Source organism: Lutra lutra, chromosome 6 (genome assembly GCF_902655055.1).
Source record: "Lutra lutra chromosome 6, mLutLut1.2, whole genome shotgun sequence".
NCBI lineage: Eukaryota > Metazoa > Chordata > Mammalia > Carnivora > Mustelidae > Lutra > Lutra lutra.
This window is the reverse complement of record NC_062283.1, coordinates 20,401,262-20,421,779: the sequence shown is the minus strand read 5'-3', so window position 1 is coordinate 20,421,779 and position 20,518 is coordinate 20,401,262. Positions and strand designations below refer to the sequence as shown.

At 49.1% G+C, this 20,518-nt stretch overlaps 1 protein-coding gene across 6 annotated transcripts in view; it reads left to right on the top strand.

Annotated features, from left to right (window-relative positions):
- The window catches only part of RREB1 (ras responsive element binding protein 1), a 176,294-nt gene that overhangs the window by 38,578 nt on the left and 117,198 nt on the right, over positions 1-20,518 (top strand). For 2 of the 6 annotated variants that reach the window (XM_047732959.1, XM_047732954.1), the window contains exon 1: positions 9,158-9,721. The exons of 1 other annotated variant lie outside the window; for it this stretch is intronic. The gene's annotated coding sequence lies outside the window, so the exon portion shown is untranslated. Of the gene's footprint in view, positions 1-8,754; positions 9,045-9,156; positions 9,722-10,115; positions 10,528-20,518 lie in introns of those variants that run through there. 3 more of the 6 variants (XM_047732955.1, XM_047732958.1, XM_047732957.1) reach the window with 3 other exon arrangements.

Below are 20,518 nucleotides of genomic sequence, written 5' to 3'. Positions count from 1 at the left end.
TAGCTATTTTTTACCTTGAGGATGAATAGTTTCTTGAGGATATGATCCCTTGGTGGCCTAGCACAAATCTTGCTTATAAAAAGTTACCTTTGTACGATAATCCAATATAATATATGAAGTTTACAATACTATCATTTTGTTCATATCTTAACTTTCTGATATTTTTTCAATAAGGGAGAAAAGGCAAGCAGGACATAAAATGCATTTTAGGAAAAAATTCTACTTGAAATGGTTCACATTTAAAGGGAAAACCGTCAGCCACCAGAAATAACGCATTCCTCGAGTTACCTGAGTAGCGAAAAGAATAATGTGTTTAGGATAGCGGCAGTTGCATAAAGGTTCTCAGTCGCCCATCCCAGTGACTCTGCCCTGCTTATCTGGGAGAGGGATATGGAAATTGTAAAGGACGTTTCTCCACCTGCCTCTCAGCCTTCTTTGCCACTCCTGGGCAAACCCCCTTCCTGGCTTCTCTGCCACCTCTGGGCAAACCCGCTTCCTCTGTGCCCCCAACTCTCTCAAGTTCATCCCTACCCCTCCATCTCCCCACACTTTGCAAAGCAGATTCATGTAGCACCTGCAATATGGCTGCCCTGGGCTAGCGCAGGCCTGGAGAAATCGTTCGAGGGACTAGGCCCCGCTTTCAAGAAGTGTGCAATTCACTGAGGACGCAGATCCTCTTGTTCTAAGACAGATTTCTCCACTGTACTTCCCCTCCCTCTGCAGCACCTCGATGGACGCTTGGTTTGTCTTCAGAGAGACCACTTCCCTTGAAAGCCTTTCCTCAAGACCTGTTCTCCCACTCGCGGGAGGCTTTGGAGTCTGCGAACGTGCTTTCTGCTGTCCCTTACGCACCAGACTCCACATGTCTTCACATCCCCTCTTCCTGTAGCAGGCAGCTCAGGCTGCCCTACCAGACTACCATGCACTGGGGGCTTACACAACAGAAATGTATCTCACATGGGTCTGGAGGCCAGAAGTTGGAGATCAAGGCGCCATCCAGGTTGGTGTCTCCCGAGGCCTCTTTCCTTGGCACATAGAAGACGCCTTCTCCCTGTGTCCCCACACGGTCTCCCCTCTGTGTGTATCAGTGTCCTAATCTCTTCTTACAAGGTCACCAGCCCTATTGGATCAGGGCCCATTCTTCTGACCTCACTTAAGCTTCATTATTTCAGTAAAGGCCAGACGTATCTCCAAATACAGTCACATTCTGAGGTACTGGGGGGCTGGGATCTCACCATATGAATTTGGGGGGACACAGTTTAGCCCACAGGACCTCCTCTGACACCAGTACCGTCTGTTCATGCCCACCTCTTCTCATCTGGGCCAGTCACCGACTGACCTCTCAGACACACTTCCCTCAAGGTGGCCTGAGGGACCGACTCCACATTTTTCCTCTTGAGCCTGTCCCCTCCTTTCTTTTCAGTGACAGGACCGTCCATGTCAAGGACTTGTGTCCTGCCCCTTCTTCGTAGCTTTCTCTGTGTCCTCACCCACAGTCGTAACTTCTGCTCTGTCTCACGAAAGTCATTTCGTTCTCTTCCTCCCCTGAGCCTCTCTCCACTTCCTGGGTCACAGCCCGGCTTGTCCCTTGCACCTCCTCTCCCTCCCAGCTCCCCAACCTGGTTTTCCTCCTCATCTCTGTGGCCCCAACCACTCCTGGCTCTCAGGCTCAGCCCCTTCAGTGTCATCCCCCTCATGATGGATTTTACTCACTTCAATTTCCAACTGTCCATAATCCCTACCATATGTTTTCTCTCTTCTGTGGCTTCATGGCATTGAAGCTAAAATAGCAGAATTTTTCTGCCACCAACTCCTACATTTCTTCTCTCCTTAAGCCTCGGCGCCATGTTCCTCCCCTCACTGGTTCTGCTGCTTTTCCATATTCAAAACCATCAGATGTGAAGTCCCACAACTTGCCTGCTTCCCACCAGTATCTCTCAGTATGTCCCTCCTGTTCTTTTCCTTTTTCCTCCTGTCATAGAATAAGAAGTATCCCTCTTTCCCTCCAACGCTGATCTCTCTGCCATAAGCAAGACAGACAGATACACACTTTCCTTCAAAAGCTGTTTTCTGTTTCATTTATCCATATTCTCTCCCTCTCTGGATCCACATTCCTCTCCTGTTGACTTCAGTGCTCTGGGTGGTTTACCCATTCTGAAACCTCTTTCCTGGATGCTGATATTCCTAGAGATCATTTTTAAGACACCATCAGGCAGGGTTTCTCAACCTTGACACTACTGCCCTTTGGGATGACATATTCTCTGTTGTGGCTGCTGTCTTGTGCCCTTTTTTTTTTTTTTTAAGAATTTTTTAAAAAAGATTTTATTTATTTGAGAGTGAGCAAGAGAGACAGAGCATGAGTGGGGAGGAGGGGCAAAGGGAGAGGTAGAAGCAGACTCCCTGCTGAGCAGGGAGCCCGATGTGGGGCTTGAACCTAGGACCCTGAGATCGTGACCTGAGCTGAAGGCAGACGCATAACCGACTGAGCCACCCAGGTACCCCTGTTGTGTGCCTCATGGGATGCTAAGCACTATTCCTGGCCTCTACCCGTAGATATTAGCGGTACCCTTCTCCCACCTTGTGACAACTAAAAATGTCTCCAGACATTGCTGAACATCCCCTGGGGGTGGGGAGTCAGAATCACCCCAGCTGAGAACTAGTGGTATAGACAGTAAGAGTGTGGACTCTGCTAGGTCGTCTTCAGCCTCCTGTCCTGGGTATACACAGCATCTGGCTATAGCTTTAGAATGTAGTTGTACATACAGAACATAATACTTAGAGAACAGAAAGAGTTTGTATTTTAGGTTCCTGTGGGGGGGGTGGGTGCTGGTTATAAACCAAATCAGCACAACTTAAGCTAATTAAATCCTTGTAAAAACAGTGCATGGACAGTGGTTCTTCTGCACAACCCAGTCAAGAGCATTTTATCAAGATGAAGTCTGACCAGGTAGGCTTTTTTTTTTTTTTTTTTTTTTTTTTTTTTTTTTTTTAAAGCACACTGCTTAATTCTGAGTTGAATGAAAACTGCAGTAAAAAGGTGGGTTCTGGGGTTGGGCTGTGTGATGTGCATCTCAGTCCCGCCAGCCCTGTGACACTGGGACTTGACTTCAGTTTTGTCAGTTGCAGAACAGGGATGATAACAGCGCCTCCCCGATAGGAAGGCGGAGGAGGGAAGCCCTCACTCCTCTGGGGGCCCTTTGCCTTGAGGTCTCTGTATTTGAACACTGTCGACCATCTTTTTCCTTGACATTCCCCACTTCCTTGGCTGTTTTGCTCCTTCGGGAGAAAAAGAGAGAGCACTGGTCACTCCCTCGTCACCTGCCTAACTGCAGGCATCCCCCTGGGTTCAACTTGTAGCTTTTCCTGCCCATTCTCTCTATTCCTGAGATGTCTCTCCAGGCCTTCTCCCTGGCTCCAGCCTCCTCGCATCTCCCACATACCACCTGCTTCTCCCCAACACTCACACCACAGGTGAGAGGACCCATTACCCACCCCAGTACCCAACCTGAGCCCAGAGAAGCAAACTTCTTTAATTCTCCCTTCTTCTCCTCACGCCCCAGCCAGCTGGGCCTAAGCCCAGTGGATTCCATCTCTGTGACGTCTCCCACCTGGTCTAGTCCCTCCACCTGTCCCACTGCTTTTGCTCTAAACCCTGCGTTATCTGTCCTTTGTCACTCCAAGAAGGCTCCTGTGGTGGTTTCCCTTCTTTTGGTGCCACACCCTTGGGTCAGGACTCCAGAGGGATTGTTTTCCTTTCTCTCCCATCCCATTGGTCAAGTTCTGTGGAATCTATATCCTAATTATCTTTCCAGGCAATCCATTCTTTCCTGCCTCTCCAGCCAGGGCTTCCTAGGTCCTCATTATTTCTTGGACGGGCTGTTCTGTTAATCCCTAACTAGCCTTCTTGTCTCAAATCTTCCAGACCCTTCTCTACAGTCCCACGAGGGAGGTTCTGTCTACCTTCCTCCTTCAGCCTTTCCGGGCCTCAGCACTGGATAAAGTCCAAGTCAGCACGAAGGAGCGCGGAGCTCTGAGCGGGCTGGCCCACTGGCTGTTTCTGCAGCTCCGTCCCTTACTACCTCGCCTCCCCCTGCTCTGGCCACAGAGCCACAGAGCGAGGTATTTGCGGTTCAGGAAACTGACCTTGTTTTCCGCCTCCGTGCCCTTGTGCTTACTACTCACGGCTCCCTGTGTCTGGAGTGCCCTGCCCCCTCGTCTCTTCCCCGGGGGACACCTTACACATCTTGGGAGGTTCCACAAATGTCACCTCATGCACACAACCTCCTCCAATCCTTTTTCTTCTTGATTCTCTCCCCTGGCATAGCAGCACTATGTTTTTTCCGTTTATTTCCACCTCAAGCTCCCTACCACCTATTTGGTCATCTTCTACCTCTGACTTTGTCATTTTGTCATTCATTCCTGCAGCCACTTGGCAAAGAGCCAGGCCTCCTCTGGGCCCTCACTCCTTTCCACCCCCGTCTCTGGCCCACCAGTTGCTCTTTTGGCCTTCCTCTGAAGTGGTTCCTGATCTTCTGCCCTCCAGTCCCTCTACCCCTCCCCTAGGTCAGGCCCTCATACCGGAGGTTTTCCATGGATGGTATTCAGAATTCTTGGTGGTAGAGCCTCAGCTTGTTTACCTTTCGGTCGTGTCACCTGCATATTCTTGTATATGTCCTAATCCGGCCATACTAGATTCCATCCTGATTTGTGAATAGGACCCATGACTTGCTACAATCATGCCTTTGCATCTGCTGATTCTAATCCCAGTCTCCATCTACAAACTTTCTAGCAGGTCTCCAGGGCTCAACTCCATTGGCTTTCTCATCCATGAAGCTTTCCCTGATCGCTCTTACTAGAAGTACTGTCTTTTCTTGGAAGCCCTGAATCGTGCAACCAATTTAATGGTTCTTAAAATGGTGGTCTGCATTTCATGATTACTTCATGTGGATGCAGAGATTAGACTATAAATTCTTTCCAGGCATGGACATAAATTATACATTTTTGTATCACTTCTCTGCTAGAGAACCTAGCACAGTTTCTTGATGTACAAACGTATCAGTTTGATTGAACTATAACTTACCTACCATACAAATTACTCATTTGAAGTGTACAATTCAGTGGTTTTTAGTATATTCAGAATGTGCAATCATCCCCACTATCACTTTTAGAACATTTCCATCACCCCAGAAAGAAACCCCATGCATATTATGTAGCCAATCCTTGGATCACCCTAAATTGTCCAATCCTAGGCAAACCATTAATCTACTTTCTCTTTCTATAGATTGGCCTATTCTGGATATTTCTTCCAAACAGAAGCATATAATATTTGTCCTTTTGGGTCTGGCTTCTCTAGCGTGTTTTCAACGTTGATGCTCTGTAGCATGTCTTACTGCTTCATTCCTTTTGAGTAGTAATATTTAATAATACTTAGACGGGGTATGGATATACCACATTTTGTGTATTAATCCATCAACTGATGGTTATCCGGGGTTGTTTTCACTTTGAACATTTGCATACGAGTTCTTGTGTGGACATGTATTAGTTTCTTATGTGTGTACCTAGAAGAGGAATGGCTGGATCATATGGCGACACTATGGTCAGCATTCTGAGGAACTGCCAAGCTGTTTTTAAAAGCAGCTACACCAGGCTGCCTGGGAGGCTCAGTGGGTTAAAGCCTCTGCCTTCAGCTCAGGTCATGATCCCAGAGTTCTGGGATTGAGCCCTGCATCGGGCTCTCTGCTCAGCAGGGAGCCTGCTTCCCTCTCTTTCTGCCTGCCTCTCTGCCTACTTGTGATCTCTCCCTCTGTCAAATAAATAAATAAAATATTAAAAAAAAATAAAATAGGGGCACCTGGGTGGCTCAGTGGGTTAGTACTCTGCCTTCGGCTCAGGTCATGATCTCAGGGTCCTAGAATCGAGCCCCCGCATCAGGCTCTCTGCTCAGCAGGGAGCTTGCTTCTCTCTCTCTCTCTCTCTGTCTGCCTCTCTGCCTACTGGTGATCTCTCTGTCAAATAAATAAATAAAATCTTAAAAAAAAAAATAAAAGCGGCTACACCATTTTACATGCCCACCAGTCATGTATGAGGGTTTCAGTTTCTCCACATTCTTATTGATACTTGTTAGCATTTGTCTTTTTGATTCTAGCCATCCTAAGTGGGTGTGGAGAGGCATGTGTCTCTGTCTTCGATAGCCTGACTCTTTTAACCTATTAGATGTCCAATAAATATTTGTTGGAGAAATGATATTTACATGAGTATGAACAAACAGAACTTGGAACAACTCGTTGGACTCCCAAGTTTACTAATTAGCTAGAAAAGATGAACACAGAGCCCTGTGTCATTAGAATTAAATTTTTATTTTTATTTTTATTTTCATTTTTTTAAGTAGAACTCCATGCCTGAAGTGGGGCTTGAACTCCTGACCCTGAGATCCAAGAGTCACATGCTCCACTGATGGAGCTAGCCAGCCAGGCGTCCCTAGAATTCAGTTTTAAAAGTTATTTTTAAATGATTTTTCTCTCTTTTTAGTTGCTAGTATTATCTAGACCACATTATAAAGGTGGTGATTTGTTATGAAAATTCATGTAGCTTTGCGAGTTTCAGCGTATTTTACAGAATAAGCTAATATGATAAGCAAAATTCCAACTTTGATGTTGGTCCTATTCCAAACCGACCACTTGCTAGGGAGAACAGGAATGGCTAATAATTCTTGAATCTCGAGGCAAGAGAACTAAAGAAACTAAAAAAATTCGTTTCTTTAGCTACTAAAGAAACTAGCATTCCCTACCTGGCCCTTCTTTTGCTATCTCACTGGACCATGTTATAACTCAGTAGCTCCAGACACCAGTTTTAGGTTGAGCTTGTGAACTATTACTCCTGCTTAAAGACCTGCCCATTCCCTCCTTTGGCACGCCTGTCTTCACAAATGCACTTGATAACACTCTTGGGGACATGGGGTTGGGGTGGGGGACATAGGAAAATGCAAGTGCAGAAGTTTCTCTGACTAGTTTTCCTCAGTAAACAGTCGACCCTGGGAAACCTAACAGGTTCGGAAAACTTAATGTTGATGATTCTGGACGTCAGAGAAATAAGCAGCTGAATCAGTTCCCTCTTGGGGAACTGGGGTTTAGCTTACTTATCTCCAGTAAGAGGTAATGGCCTAACTGCTTTTGCTTGGTTCTATAAAGTTCTGTCTTGGCCAGAATCCATTCATTTCATCCATACCTACATAGTCACTTCTCCCTATCTGTAGCCCTGAAACCCAGAGCTCCATGGAAGTCTGCAAATTAGAGGGCCATGAATGTACTTACAGCTTTGTAGGGCAAAGTTGGTATGGTAGGGCCACAAAGGTCAAAGGTCATAGTAAGTAGAGAGAGCGCTCCAGCTTTCTGTACCTATGACATCATCTTGCCTAACTCCTCTCCAAAGCATAATTCCACCCTAGTATTCTCTCCAACTGTTTAGGAGGCACATTTAGCCTCAAACTGGGGGAGTGAGGTGGTGTTTATTTTCCCAAACCACAGTCATCCCCTATCTGTCTAAAGATGTTTCCAAAGGCCAAGAGCAGGCCCCTCGCACAACCCCGGTAGGAGAAGTATTAGCAGTGGGAAACTTGTCAGCTGCTTGTTGGAGGAAGCACAGCCCAGGCCTGGTTTCTCTGGGGCTGGGTGATAACTTGGGCCGCCAAAGCTGGTGGCAGCCGCCTTGGGGATGGAGAACAAACAGGCAGCTCCAAGGAGGGCCCCTGCGTTTCAGAGTTGAAACAGGAGCCCTCTGAAAGAAAGAGATATTGCGTGTGGCTTCCCTGGTGCCTCGGAGGGTGACGTGGATGACACAGCATCAGAAGCGCCGTCGCGGGGTGGGGACACAGGCGGTAGGAGCCTGTGCCATCCTCAGCCCCTTGGGGGCGAGGTAGCCCCCGCTAAAGCATCAGTTGTGGAGCGTGGGGAAGGGAAGGTGACAAAAGCCGAGTCAGTCTGGAATTTGTTGGACGGAGAAGACGCTCCCGGGCCCCAGAGCTAGAAGGACCGGGCCCTGGGAGAGAAACAGCCCTAAGTTGGGGGCGGGGTGAAGCGCTGGTTCCTTAATCTCCTGCCCCATCATCTACTCGCCCCACCTGGATGCAGAGCGAGGACCGCGTGCAGAGGCAACCGCGCGGGTGGGGCTCACCCTCGCGTTTGCCTCCGACACCCAGCGGGGCGGTGCCGGCCCAGGGAACCCGACCCCCACACCACCCCCTCCCGGCCTCCGGGGCGCCCCTCTCGCGCCTCCCGGGTATCGCTGCCTCGCCCTCTCCTCGGTTAAAATAGTGAAACAAACCCTGGAGTGAAGTGATGGAAAGCCGGGGGCGGGGAGTTGCCCGCAAGTGAGGGGCTGGAGAGGAGGGGGCCGGAGGTCCTAGAGGGCGGCCGGCCGGCCGGCGAGCGCTGGGCTGATCGCGATCTCGCTCAGCTGCGGCGGCCGAGACCCTTCCCCCGGGGCGGCCCGGCCCTCCCGTGGCCCGGGGCGCCAGCGGAGGGCGTGGGGGCAAACCTGGGGCTGTGATGGGGGTGGGGTGGGGGACTCCACCTCCATTCATCCCGGGATGGAAACTGCGGTCGCCCAGCTAAAATCTGGGCGGGGGCGGCGGTGGGGACCCGCGGGTACTGCGGGCCCCCGCACCCCCCAGCCCGAGCCGCCGCCGCAGCCGCCGCTCAGTAACACGTCCCCAGGAGACTGGCAGGAGCAACACGTGATGTGTCTACTTATCAGGGGGAGAGGGGGAGAGCGAGTCTCCGAGCGTGCGGGCGAGGAAGCGGGGCGGGGGGCTGAGGCGGGGGCCGGGACGACGGCTGGGGCGCTGGGGTCGCCAGCTCCTCGCCCACCTCCCTCCCCGTGGGAGAAGAGGAGGAGGGGAAGTGACTGCGGAGTTGATGAACTTTGCACATCCAGAAACGCCATTTTGATTCCTTTTCCGGAACAAGTTTGCATCTCTCCTCTTTCTCTCCCTGAAGCCCACCGGTCCCCACTGCATCATGCCTGGGAGCCAAGAGCCCTGCCGGGCCGTAAGTACGCGCCCGGGGTTCCGGCTCCCGGGACTCGGGTGGCAGCGAGATGTCTAGGGCTGAAGGGGAGCGACCTTTTAAAGAACTTTTGGGGATGGGGAGGGTGAAGTGTGCGGAGCGCGTTGTACTTTTTAAACTCGGCGTTTCCCGGAGCCGAGGACCCGAGCGCCCCACGCCGCGCTACGTGCGCTCGGGGCGGTGGGGCCGGCCTGGGATGAGCTGGGCAGCCCTCTCCCCTCGGGCTGCGCGCCGGGCTGCTCCTCCTCCTCCTCCCCTCCTCCCCCTCCTCCTCCTCCTCCCCTTCCTCCGCTCCTTTTCCCCTTCCCGAGCTGCCGGCTCTGCCAACCAGCTCCCAGCGCTAGCCGCCGCGGCCGCCGCAGCGCCCCGCCGCCAGGACCTGATGCGCATCCATATTAGCCGTCCGAGCGCAGGAATCCGGCCCGACCCGCGCCGCCGCGCCCGCCGCGGAATTTATTTTTAACCAGCACCGCCGGGACTCGGATGGTGCGCGCACCGCCGGCCAGAAACATCTTCCCAGCGCTGCTCTCCATCTTCCGCCCTCTCTCCCCCGACATCCTCCCCCCCCATGTGGGAGGGGAAACTTTTCTCCTACATACTTTCGAGTCCCTCTCGGGCCGAGAAGCGCGGAGATGACGGCGCCCGTCCGCCGCCGCAAGGTATCCGGGGGGTGCCCGCCTGGGGTGCTCGCTCGGGGGTGCCCGCTCGGGGCTGCGCGGTGGGAGCATCCGCCGCGCCCTGCTCGGCGGACTTTGATCCTCCCCGGCGGACGGCGCCGTCCGGGAGGGGGCCGCGGGCAACCCTGCGCCCTCCCCCGTCCCCGGCTCCTGGCTGGGGGGTCACGCCGACCACCGCCCCCGGGTGACCGGGGGAGGAGGGGGCCGGAGCCGTGTCCGCGCGTATTGTTCCCTTGCCCTTCCGTTGGCGGTGTACGTGTTTTCGTGGGAGCCATCGGTGTGGAGCGGAGCCTGCATCGCGGTGGGGGGGGGGGGGGACCTCGGCACCCGGCGCCGTCACGAGCACAGGAAGGAGGCCGGGAGCATCCGAGGCGGGGCCGGCTGCCGGGCCCGCTTCGCCGCCCAGCTGTGGAGCGCGCTCGGAAACTTTTGTCCGCAGCCCGCTGGACCAATTTTTCCCGAGTTCTGGGGCTTCCCTTCCTCCTCCCATCCCGGCCCGTAGCGCCGAGCACGGGGCGGCGGTTGCGGGGGGGGGGGGGGCTGGCGTCGAGGGGTAGGGGACCCAGTGCGGGGGGGGGCACCCGGCCTCGGGCCCGTCCCCCCGCGCCCCCTCCCCACTCGCGGTCTCTTAGGAAACTGCGACCTTAATGGTTGCTAAGGAGCAGGGGAGGTCCTTCCCGTCGCCGGCCCCCTCCCTGGGAAGCGGCGTGTTTTCTGGAAGGGGCCGAGGGTCGCGTCGAGGATGTGGTGACTCGCTCCCCGGCCGCTCGAGGGGCCGGGCCAGGCGCGTGAGTGCGGGGCGCGGCGACGGAGCCCACTTCTCTGCGGGGCCACTTTCTTTTTCGGGCGGGCGGGCGGGTGGGGGGAGGCGGGGTTGGCCTCGGGCAGAGCTGGGGCGCAGGGGGCCACGAGGACCCGGGGGTCGCGGGGACCGACCGGCGGGCGGGCGGGTTGACAGGCGCCGCGTGCAGCTCGCGTCCAGCGTCCGCGGTGCATCCGTGATGGGTTATAAAAGAGGAGGAAAGTGTTTCTCCTTGCTCAGCAGATTTGCCCTCCCTCGCTCCTTACTGGTTAGAAGATAGAACGTGAGCCCAGATCCGGACGAGCAGTTCACATTCCATTACGAAATTCTACACGGCTTCAGAGCCAGCAGCAGCGCACATTCGGGGCACTTTGGAGTTTTTTCTTTTTTGGGGGGATGGTGGGTGGTGGTGCAGAGAGATAGAAAGGTGAATAAAAAATATAACTTTTTTGGTATGCTGAAAAACCTGTCTGAGGGTTTTCATCAGTAGAAAAATTACGCCTCGTGCTTGTTGTAGAGTTTAGATTCAAGCCCAGCTTTTTAAAAGTCAATGGAAATAAAGTTTATCTGTTTGATGGGGATGCTGGAAATAGCGAGGTATTTCGGTCTCAAAGACGAGACTTGAGATGATTTCTGCAAAGGCTGAGTTGCTAATGTGCATCCCATATTTTTGAGATCTTTTTCTCTTTTAGACACGAAGTGGTCTGTGCATATGCGCATGAGTGTAGTCTGAAATAAGTTTAGTTGAAGTGGAAGGTGGAGAAAAGGGAACTGCAGAGCAAAGAATGGTTTTTGTTAGTTTTAGGTTGGTTGGTTGGTTTCCCTTCTCCCCATAGCCCTTAAAAGCATCCTCTAGACCTGGTGCTTTTCCGAGTAGGCAGGTACGGTTCTAAGACATAGTGTAACCCGGAAGTCTAAGTTAGAGGCTGGAGTCCTGGCTGAAACTTTTTTTTTTCTTTTCTTAAGCATTTAGTTTTGTGCTTCCTTCAAGAGTCACACAGAACTTTTGAAGAAATGGGTTCGAAATTAGCCTTCAAATAATTTATGCAGCGGTGAGCCACTAATGTTCCGGGGTTTTTTGTTGTTGTTGTTGTTTGTTTGTTTGTTTGTGTTTTACCTCTGCATTTTGGAGGGAGCTTTCTGGGTGGGTACCCGCTGATGGATCTTGCTTTGATGTGTTTTATTAAAGATCTGAATGTCTTTTATCAAGTTTTTAAATGTGTGAAAAAACACCTTCTCTCCCACCCACCCCCACTTTTACAAAAGAAAGGGAGAGCCCTTTGATTTGGTTATTTGTTTAGCTTGTGCTCCATTTTAGGCTGTTAATGAACTTGCACTGTTTCATCATTCTTAAAAATACTGCTAAGCAGGTTGTGTGGGGGGGATGTTTTGTTTTTAGAGGATTTGCTGGTTCTATGGTACCTGCTGCTGGTGCTTACTATTACAGGGCACACCATTCTCTGGGTGTTTCCGGATAACTATTGAATTTCTCATCGGAAATTCAGAGCCTCAGCCCTTAATGGCAGACAGAGTTTGTTCTGTGATGGGGAGGATGGGGCTGACTCAGTTGGCACAGGTGATGCATCCATTCCTAACTATTTACATCTTCCAACAAGTGACCTTTTGATTGCAGGGTCTTTTATTTGAGATAGCTTCAGGCAGACTCCTGAGATCTTCCTTGCTTCCAGCACGGGTATAGGGTATAGAACGTTGAAGAAGGAAAACAAACCTACCCTGTTAGTGTACGTCTGATCAGGTTGTTTATTGGTTATCTGCTGTCTTGTCAGGCAACAACAGCTAGATGCCGTGATGTGGCTTGCATTTTCACTCTTCAGGTTTAAACAGCTCTGTTGATCCACTTCCTAAGGTCAGTTTGGAAATCTTTGCTTGCCGTCCTTATGCTCAGTTGTTAACACCATTTATTGCCTTCAGCAAAGGAAAGTTCCTGGTTAAGGACGTTAAAAAATTCTACCCTTTTAGGATTCTGTATGATATAATTAATATAAATTTAACTTCTCCAAAAATTGGTTAAGCATGCTCACTAGAAACAGAAGTGAATCCTTTTGATGTTTCTATTCATTATCCTTTTGAAAAGTAGGTGGTGCTTAAAAGGTCATAGGATAAGGGTTGCTAAGCAGCTAAACAGAAGGATGCTAAAATTAACCAAAGCATTTTTGAAAGGGAGTTCTTCCCCGTTTTACATTATTTACTAGATTTAATTAATTTCGGAATCCTCCGTGTCCTCTGACCAAGGAAGGTAGGCTGTTAGGTTTGTTTTGTTTTTGTTATCATATTTAAATAATCTCTCTTTCTTTTGTAAGTGTCTTTTAATTGAAGTTCAGGCTCTCTGACCAACTCTGGTGTCAGATGGCAGCTGGGCTGGGCGGACTTCTTGTCTGATACCCATGTGTTCAGGTTAAACCTCACCTTCCTGAGGGTACACAAGCAGCATCACCTTCGTCCATCTCTTTATTGCAGGTTGTTTGGTTTGTTTTGGAAAATCTAGCTCATCCACAAAGTGATGTCTTCCTTTACTCTTTATTGAGCAGACTTGCATCCAAAAGATAGAAATGTAATATAGTATCAATAGTATGCAGTAGAGTCCCTCCTGATAGCAGGACCATCATCGTCTTCCCCCTTTCCTGAGATTAGATTAGGCTTTCCTAGGAGGCCCCCCACAGTTTTTCATACCTTTTAGAAAATAATCGTACTAGGTGTGGAATATCTTTGGAAGGGTGACCAAATGTAAAAATAAATAAGTAAAAAGTGTGACTTACTTACCTAACATTTCTGCTGAGAGTAGGTGTAATAAGGGTCTTGAACTTGTGCAGTGAGAGAAATGGTTGAAGTGTTAACTGAAGTCCTGGTTGGTAAGCATCCTCTCTTGGCTGAAAGGCAAGCCGGCTGTTCTAAGTCAAAAGTTTCCCCCTCACAGTTGCTTCAGGACGTCTGACCTACTGAACAGGCAGAGTTGAGGAACATTTTTTATATCCAAGTATAATTAAGAAATTGGATGGGTTTTTGGGAGGGGGCAGGGTACCTGAGCTCTCTTCCTCGCTCTCTCAGACTTAGAAAGTGATTTTTGAGTAGAAAGAGGCACAGCCCTCTTCAAAAAGCAGGGGTCAGATTGTGTTTTCCACACCCCGGGGGGCCTCCCCATAAATCAGAGTAAAATGTGTACCGTATGAAACAGAGGGAGGCAGACAGTGTGCTTTCTGAAATGCATCACTTATTTTTAATTTCCCCACTCCCATAGAAGGCAGGGTAGAGAGGAAAACCATCTGCTGTGTTTGTACCACGACTGAGGTAGCAGAACAGGGAAGGTGGGGAGTCAGGGAGACAGACTTTTTACGTTGGCTACCCTGGGGCACAGTGTCACTGCCGACCGTGCTGGTCTCGGGGGTCTTTGGTCACCTTTGGGGTGCTCTCCGTTCTTGTGAAGGGAAGCCAGTGTGGAGTGCAGCCAGGGATTGTGGTCCCTGTGGGTTGGTGGAGACCGAGCACAGCCTGGGAGGAGGGCTCCGGGAGCTGTTCCTTCCAGTTCCTGGTGCATCTTGTTTCTAAGGGTACTCAGGGTACAGGCGAGCCCTTCGGCCCATCGGTGAAGGTGGTGGCCTGTGAATAAGGTGCTTCAGACAAAAGAAGTGGGAGAGGGTGGAGATGTTTGCTCAGTGTGATTCAAGTAAGTAATACTAAGAGAATTTGAAAGCCTCTGTAAAGTCCCCAAGACTGGGGAGACTGGGTGCTGCCTGCCCTATCCGGATTCACCTCAGGCCTTTCAGACTCTCTGAGGGCCGGTGGTCCTGATAAGGTAGAGATGGCCTAGGGAGCACCCCCCACCCCCATTTCTTTGTCAGCTGGCCTGACTGCTGTGAAAAAGTCACAGTGGGGGTAATTAGATAAAGCTTTTAAATGGCTCTATTTGTTTTCCCCCTGGCTTGCTTAGTATCTCTTTTTCCCTTCCTTTTTCAGAGGCCAGTGGGGTAGGATGGTCAAAAGAATGTGTGAGGCTTACTGGCGTAATGACTTTTTAAAAATTTCAGCTTTCAGGAGAGTGTACCTTGCACAAAGTCTTCACCCTGCTTTTATGAAGGCCTTGAACAGAGATTCAAATTTTATCCTCAGAGCAACAAGACACAGCGAGGGTTAGGCAGGTGTATTGACCCATTTTACAGCTGTGCTGGTTTCCACGCTGGCTGGTGCCTAATCCCAGTCTAGCTCCATACCACACCTGCTTTTCAAAATCCGCCTAGCCTCAGAACATGGAGCATTAAATACGAGCCTGCGTGTGTGTTTTAAATGAGACCCGACCCTTTTCACAATAATTCTGTGTTGAATTTGAAGATGTAAGGCAATTAAAAAGAAACTTTTTAGACTTTATCTCTGTGGATGAACGTGATGATACACTTTTTATTTTTCTTCAGTAGGTTTTCTATCTCCTGGAATTGTTGTAAGGATAATAAATGTTCCAGAAACTCAAACTCTATATATGGAAGAAAGTGGTATATTTTGAGCTCAGGAAACTTTGTGGGTATCCACTCTGGATTTCCTTTCCAGAATTGTGCGCAACTCCGGGACATGAGGCAAAACTCGCCTGGGGTTTCTGTTCCAGCCGAGGATATGTAGCACTTTCCTTTTGCCTTGGGTGCTGAGGGACAAACAGAACGAGTCAATTTTTCTTAATGAAGTTCACTTGGGGTGGATTTTAAGGACAAGGCACGTTGTAAGCTTTGGACTCATCCTTTAAAGCAGTGGTTCTCAGAGTTGGCGGTTTGCCCCCAGGGGCATTTGGCAATGTCTGGAGACATTTTTGATTGCCCTGCTTGGGGGAGGGGTGCCACCGGCCTCCAGTGGGTAGAGGCGCAGGATGCTGTTACCCATCCCACAGTGCAGCGGCTGGCCTCACAACAAAGAATTACCCAGTCCAGAATGTCAGTAGGTGGAGGTTGAGAAAGCCTGCATTAAAGGTACGGCCGGCGTGGCCCGTGTCCTGTGCACCAGTAGCCCGGGTGTACACCGTGGAGGCCACATGACCTATTTGCGGATCTGAAATTTCATAAAGCAAGTGAGCTCCCATTACATGCCTGTAAGGTACCACGGTTGGCACATTCAGGGTTTCACAGAAAATTCAGGGTTGGGGAAAACATTAAGTGGTGTTAAATGTATTTAAAAGCCCCGTAGTAAATAAAAGTTCTAGAACTCATCTGCTCCTAAAGCAAACCAGATTCGTTGGCACTGGGTAGCTGCTCAGAGTCACTCAGTTATTGGGAAACTTGCTTTGGTGCTGTCATCTGCCAGTTCTCCCTCATGTTTTAAGTTATGCGGAGTGTATCTCTCCCCGCCCCCCCACCCCATGTGTTTGAACTAGCCTTTACTCGCTTGACAGTCCGTGTCTTTGCACTCGCAAGTGCAAAAGAAGTCTCCCTTTGTTTTGTTTTGTCAAGTTTTTGCAAAATTCTTACATAACTATCCACCCTTTTCACAGGGCAGCGTTTGGGAACCGGTCTTCTGTCCCTACATCTCCTCTTGAGGGGGTGGCTGGCAGGTTGCTGCCATAGCTGGAAGGGATGGGGAGGGAACGTGGGGGAAGACACAGTGATTATTTTGATGTTCTCAGGACTCCTGGATCTCACATACGTGGAAAGGTAGTTGATTTAAAGAAACAGATTGTGGTGTGTGAACTTGAAACTGAATTTCCTCAGGCCCAGAAAGGTCTAGGATAGTGACAGGAGTGATCTTGAAGCCACAGGTGCTACTTGCCTGACCCTTGTTCCCTGTCGCCACCGCCACCCCCCCACCAACCCCAGGCCTCTGTCACAGGGGCGGGAGGTGAGGAGCTGAGAAGGAGGCAGGAAGAGAGGGAGAGTGAATTCCAGAAAGGGAAGGGCTGGATGCCTGCGCTGGGAAGTAGCAGTTAGCCCTGAGATGGCCTGGGCTCCCTCTGACCTTAGAGAAACATGTGGCTCTTGAAGCTAGCTTTTTTTTTTTTTTTTAAGTATCCTAAACCTGTTGGTAAACAATAAGCATGGGTCCACATCTGTTCATGCTGCTTTTGTTCAGGGACCCTCTCTGAAGTCACCTTGACCATCCTGTCCCAAGTAGCAGGAGCCATGGACTCTCTGTGCTTTTCTGCCCTCTCCCCTAGCTTCTAATCAGGCAGCTCCCTGCCCTCTGTCTCCATTTATAGCTCTTCCCAAGCCCAGACCTTTGGTCTCCCAGCTCTCCTGCAGGTGCCCCAGAAGTCACTTGTAAAAATAAAAGCCCTCCCCCTCCCTTCTAGAAGGTGGTCTGAAACACACCATCCACCCAGTCTTCGGGCCAGGAAGCGCTTGGCCATCCTGGCTTGCATCTGTCTTAGTCCCGAAGTCCAGTGACCAGACCGTCCCGGTAACTTCTCACCGGTCGGACAGGCCCCTGACCTCGGGGCCTCATCATGTCGCAAACAGCTCCTCAGTTAGCTTCCCGCCACCTGTGTCTCCCCGCTGCCTTTCATCCTTTGCTCCGCTCAGAAACTCAAGCTGTACATGGTGTTTGCCTGCTGAAAAACATCTCTTGGCTCCCTCTTGTCTACAGGAAGAAATCCAAACTCCTCAGCTTGGCACCCGAGGACCTTCATCATCAGCTTCCAGGCTGTCTGACTAGTTCAGCTCCTGCCACTTCTGGGCACCCCTGACGCACTGAATGATTTCTGACTGTCTCTGTGTTCGCTTGTCCTTCACTCGGGCTTTCCCCAGCCGCTTCTAGAACAGTGTCTTCCATCTTCCTTTGAGACCACTCTCAGAAACCGCCTCTTCCAGGGAGACTCTGGTCCTCTGTCCAGAGTAACTCTTACCCCCCATCCGTCCGGTCTGTCGTAATTTACCTGTTGACGTGTTTTCGCCACCTCAGGAACAGGGAGGGACTTTGACTCTTGTTTTTCCACTAGGAATTGCATAGTATGTCAATTGGACCCATTTTCTAATACAGAAGCGAGATTTTCTGGAGAAGAGCACATATAATTTGGTAGCTAAGTCCTAAATATCAGTACAGATTGAGAGAAGGAAACAAAAGTAACTTGAGTTTTCAGCAAACCCGTTAACGCGAGACGGGGTGCTAAGTGCACGCTGGTGGAAAAGGATTTTGACTTACAGAAACTTTAAAATAAAACTTCGCTCAGCTTAATTTACTCGAAATTAAAGAGAAAAAAAAATCTTTCTTAATGCCTGATTGCACTAAAAGCTGTCTCACTAGGGCCCTTACTAATTATAACCACTTTTCATGGCTCTCGGTTTGAAGTTTATACTAAATAGGAGAGATGGGCACACAGATCAAAGACCAAAATCATTTCAGAGCTCCAACGTGTGGGCCCATTTTCTCTGCTTAGTTAGATTTTTGTTTCATTAGTGGTATGAGTTAATAGGAGTGTTGGTCTGTGTATAATTTAACTTTTCTTTTTTCCGTTACTCCTTGGATTTAAAGCAAAATACTGAACCAGAAACCTACAGGGCATAGATCTTGCTTTATTTGTGTGTGTGTGTGTGTGTGTGTGTGTGTGTGTGTGTACACGCAATATCCGTACTTGATAGAAGTTGATTATAGATCGTACTTACAGAAAGAATCATTTCACTGTTTTAGAGGAGCTTCCTTTATTATTAAAAAAAAAACCCCACTTCTAAATACACAGAATCATCTCAAATTGTTTAAGTTTCTTTTAAGAGAGGTGTATATAGCTTCAGAAATAAGGGAGATACCAGAGAGGTTGGGTCAGAGAGAAACGTTTTGCTTATGGACCCTTTTGTACCTAAAGTTTTTTTAGAACTGCATAGTGGAAGGTCTTGGTATCCTTTATATAAGATGAAATCCTAGCTGATTAAAAATATATTCCTGCTTTTAAATAGTTCTTGTGCTTACCTGATAACTAGAGTTTAGGCCCAGATCTAGCAAATACTTTCAGATCTAATAGTCTAACTCTGTTGTATTTCTGAGGAGGCTTGTGTATTTCTCTCTCTCTGCTGTGGAAAACAGATTTCTTAAAAGTCATTTCTCTTCCACTTAAGGGCTTTTCATTGTTGTTTTGAGAAATAATTATATAAAACTGTTTAGTGAACATCTCAAGCAGGTTTCCTGTGACTTGGTTAGTTAATCCTGTATTGGATCAAACTATTCTTCTTAAAATTTTAAACTGAGTATAACTTAAAAGAGGCTTACCTTGTACATCTCCAAACTTAATTTGTATTTAAATCATGAAAATAAGGTTTCTAAGAACTGTTTGTTGTTCAGGAGCTCAGTAAAGCTTCACAAGCCCTTTTCCTAATATATTTTAATCACGAGTTACTATCAGACCCCATCTGCTTTTAGAAAACGGTTTTTTTACCCCCACATTTGCCGACCTCATAATGTTAATTTTTTTAACATTTACATATCTTTATTTGATTTTTATTTAGTATTTGAATATATGCCATCTCAAGGCTGCAGTAAACACCGGGAGTGCTGGTAGGAGAAGGAGACAGTTGCTAGCTTCATGGAGGTTGGAAAACACCCATTCAACCACTAAGTCGTGTACTTCTGTGCCAAGTGCTAACAGTGGAGTGTAGAACAGGAACCTACAAAGTTTAGCTTCTGTGTGGGGGAGGATATAGGATACTGGGAGGCAGGTTAAGGGAGGCGTCCCGTGGAGCTAATACCTGAAGGATGGTGGAGGGAAGGAAAGTGTGGTGGAGAACAATTTATACAAAGGCCCTGAGGTTGGAGGGGAAGGTGGTGTTACCCACCAAATTGAAAGAGGCTGTGTGTGTGTGTGTGTGTGTGTGTGTGTGTGTGTGTAGGGAAAAAAAGACACAAAAAATGAATGACAGCCCAGTGAGGTAGGTGGGGGCTTTAGCACACTGTTTGCAACCCAAAGGTATTTGGAATTTGTCTTAGGAACTTCAAAGGTGTTAGGCCAAGGAATGGCACAATGAGATTTGCATTTTCAAAGATTATTCCTGCTCAGAGTGGAGAATAGACTAAAGGACAAGGAAGCAACTAGTTGCTTTCTGTTTGCAAGATCCCTTAGAAGCCTAGTTTTTCAAAATTTTGAAAACCAGTGGTGGCTTGGCTATGGTGGCCATAGAGGTGGGGAGCCCTGGAAGGCTTTGATAGAGATCTAAGTGGCGGCAAGGACTGGCTCCTGGGTGGGGTAGGTTGGCAAGGGAGAGGGAGAGATGGCTTCCAGGACTCTGGCTTTTGTCATGGGCAAATGGGGGTGCCTTTCCCTGAGATTAGCATGCTGGATGAAGCAAGGTTTGTAAACACAGTATGTCTCCTGTTCCTTAAAGAGGGATTTTTACGGTCTTCAATGCTTACAGGATCTTCTCTACTTGTACTGTTTTCATTGGTTAAAAGGTGCATGCCTGGCCTGGCTGAAAGCATGAAAAGTACAACTATAGTTTAAAAAAAAAAAAAGTGAGAAAAGGAATCAGACGACTTGCTTCCTCCTTCCCTCCTCTTCCTTCTTTCCTTTTAATTTCCTGATACCAGAAAGAGATGGCAGATTTTCTTGTAGATGGCCCGAGCTTCTGAATGCTTTTCAGATGAGATCTACAATGAAATCTTGAGAGCATTTAAGTTTCTGCTTGTTTTAGTGATGGTTCGTGTGTTTGACTTATGAGCATGGGGCTCAGGGGAGGAGGCTTTGGGTGCGAACCAAGGTAGGACTCGCAAAACTCCCCGAGCCTTTGACTTAGGAGTGTCAGAACTCCTTCACGACCAGATTTTCCAACGTGTTTCTTCATTTCTCAGTGGTCACCTGACACCCTGCGTGTCTCAGAACTCCATCAGCATTTTGCTTGACCGGTAATCTATGTGAAAACAAAGTTCATTCAGCAAACAAAACTTGCTATTATATCTCCTGTTATATCTACTGGGCTTTACACTCGATCTGTGGGTGTCGAAGGAAAGGGCTTAATCCCTGCCACAAGGAGTGGAGCTTGTTCCCACTGAGCGATGGTCTAGCCTGT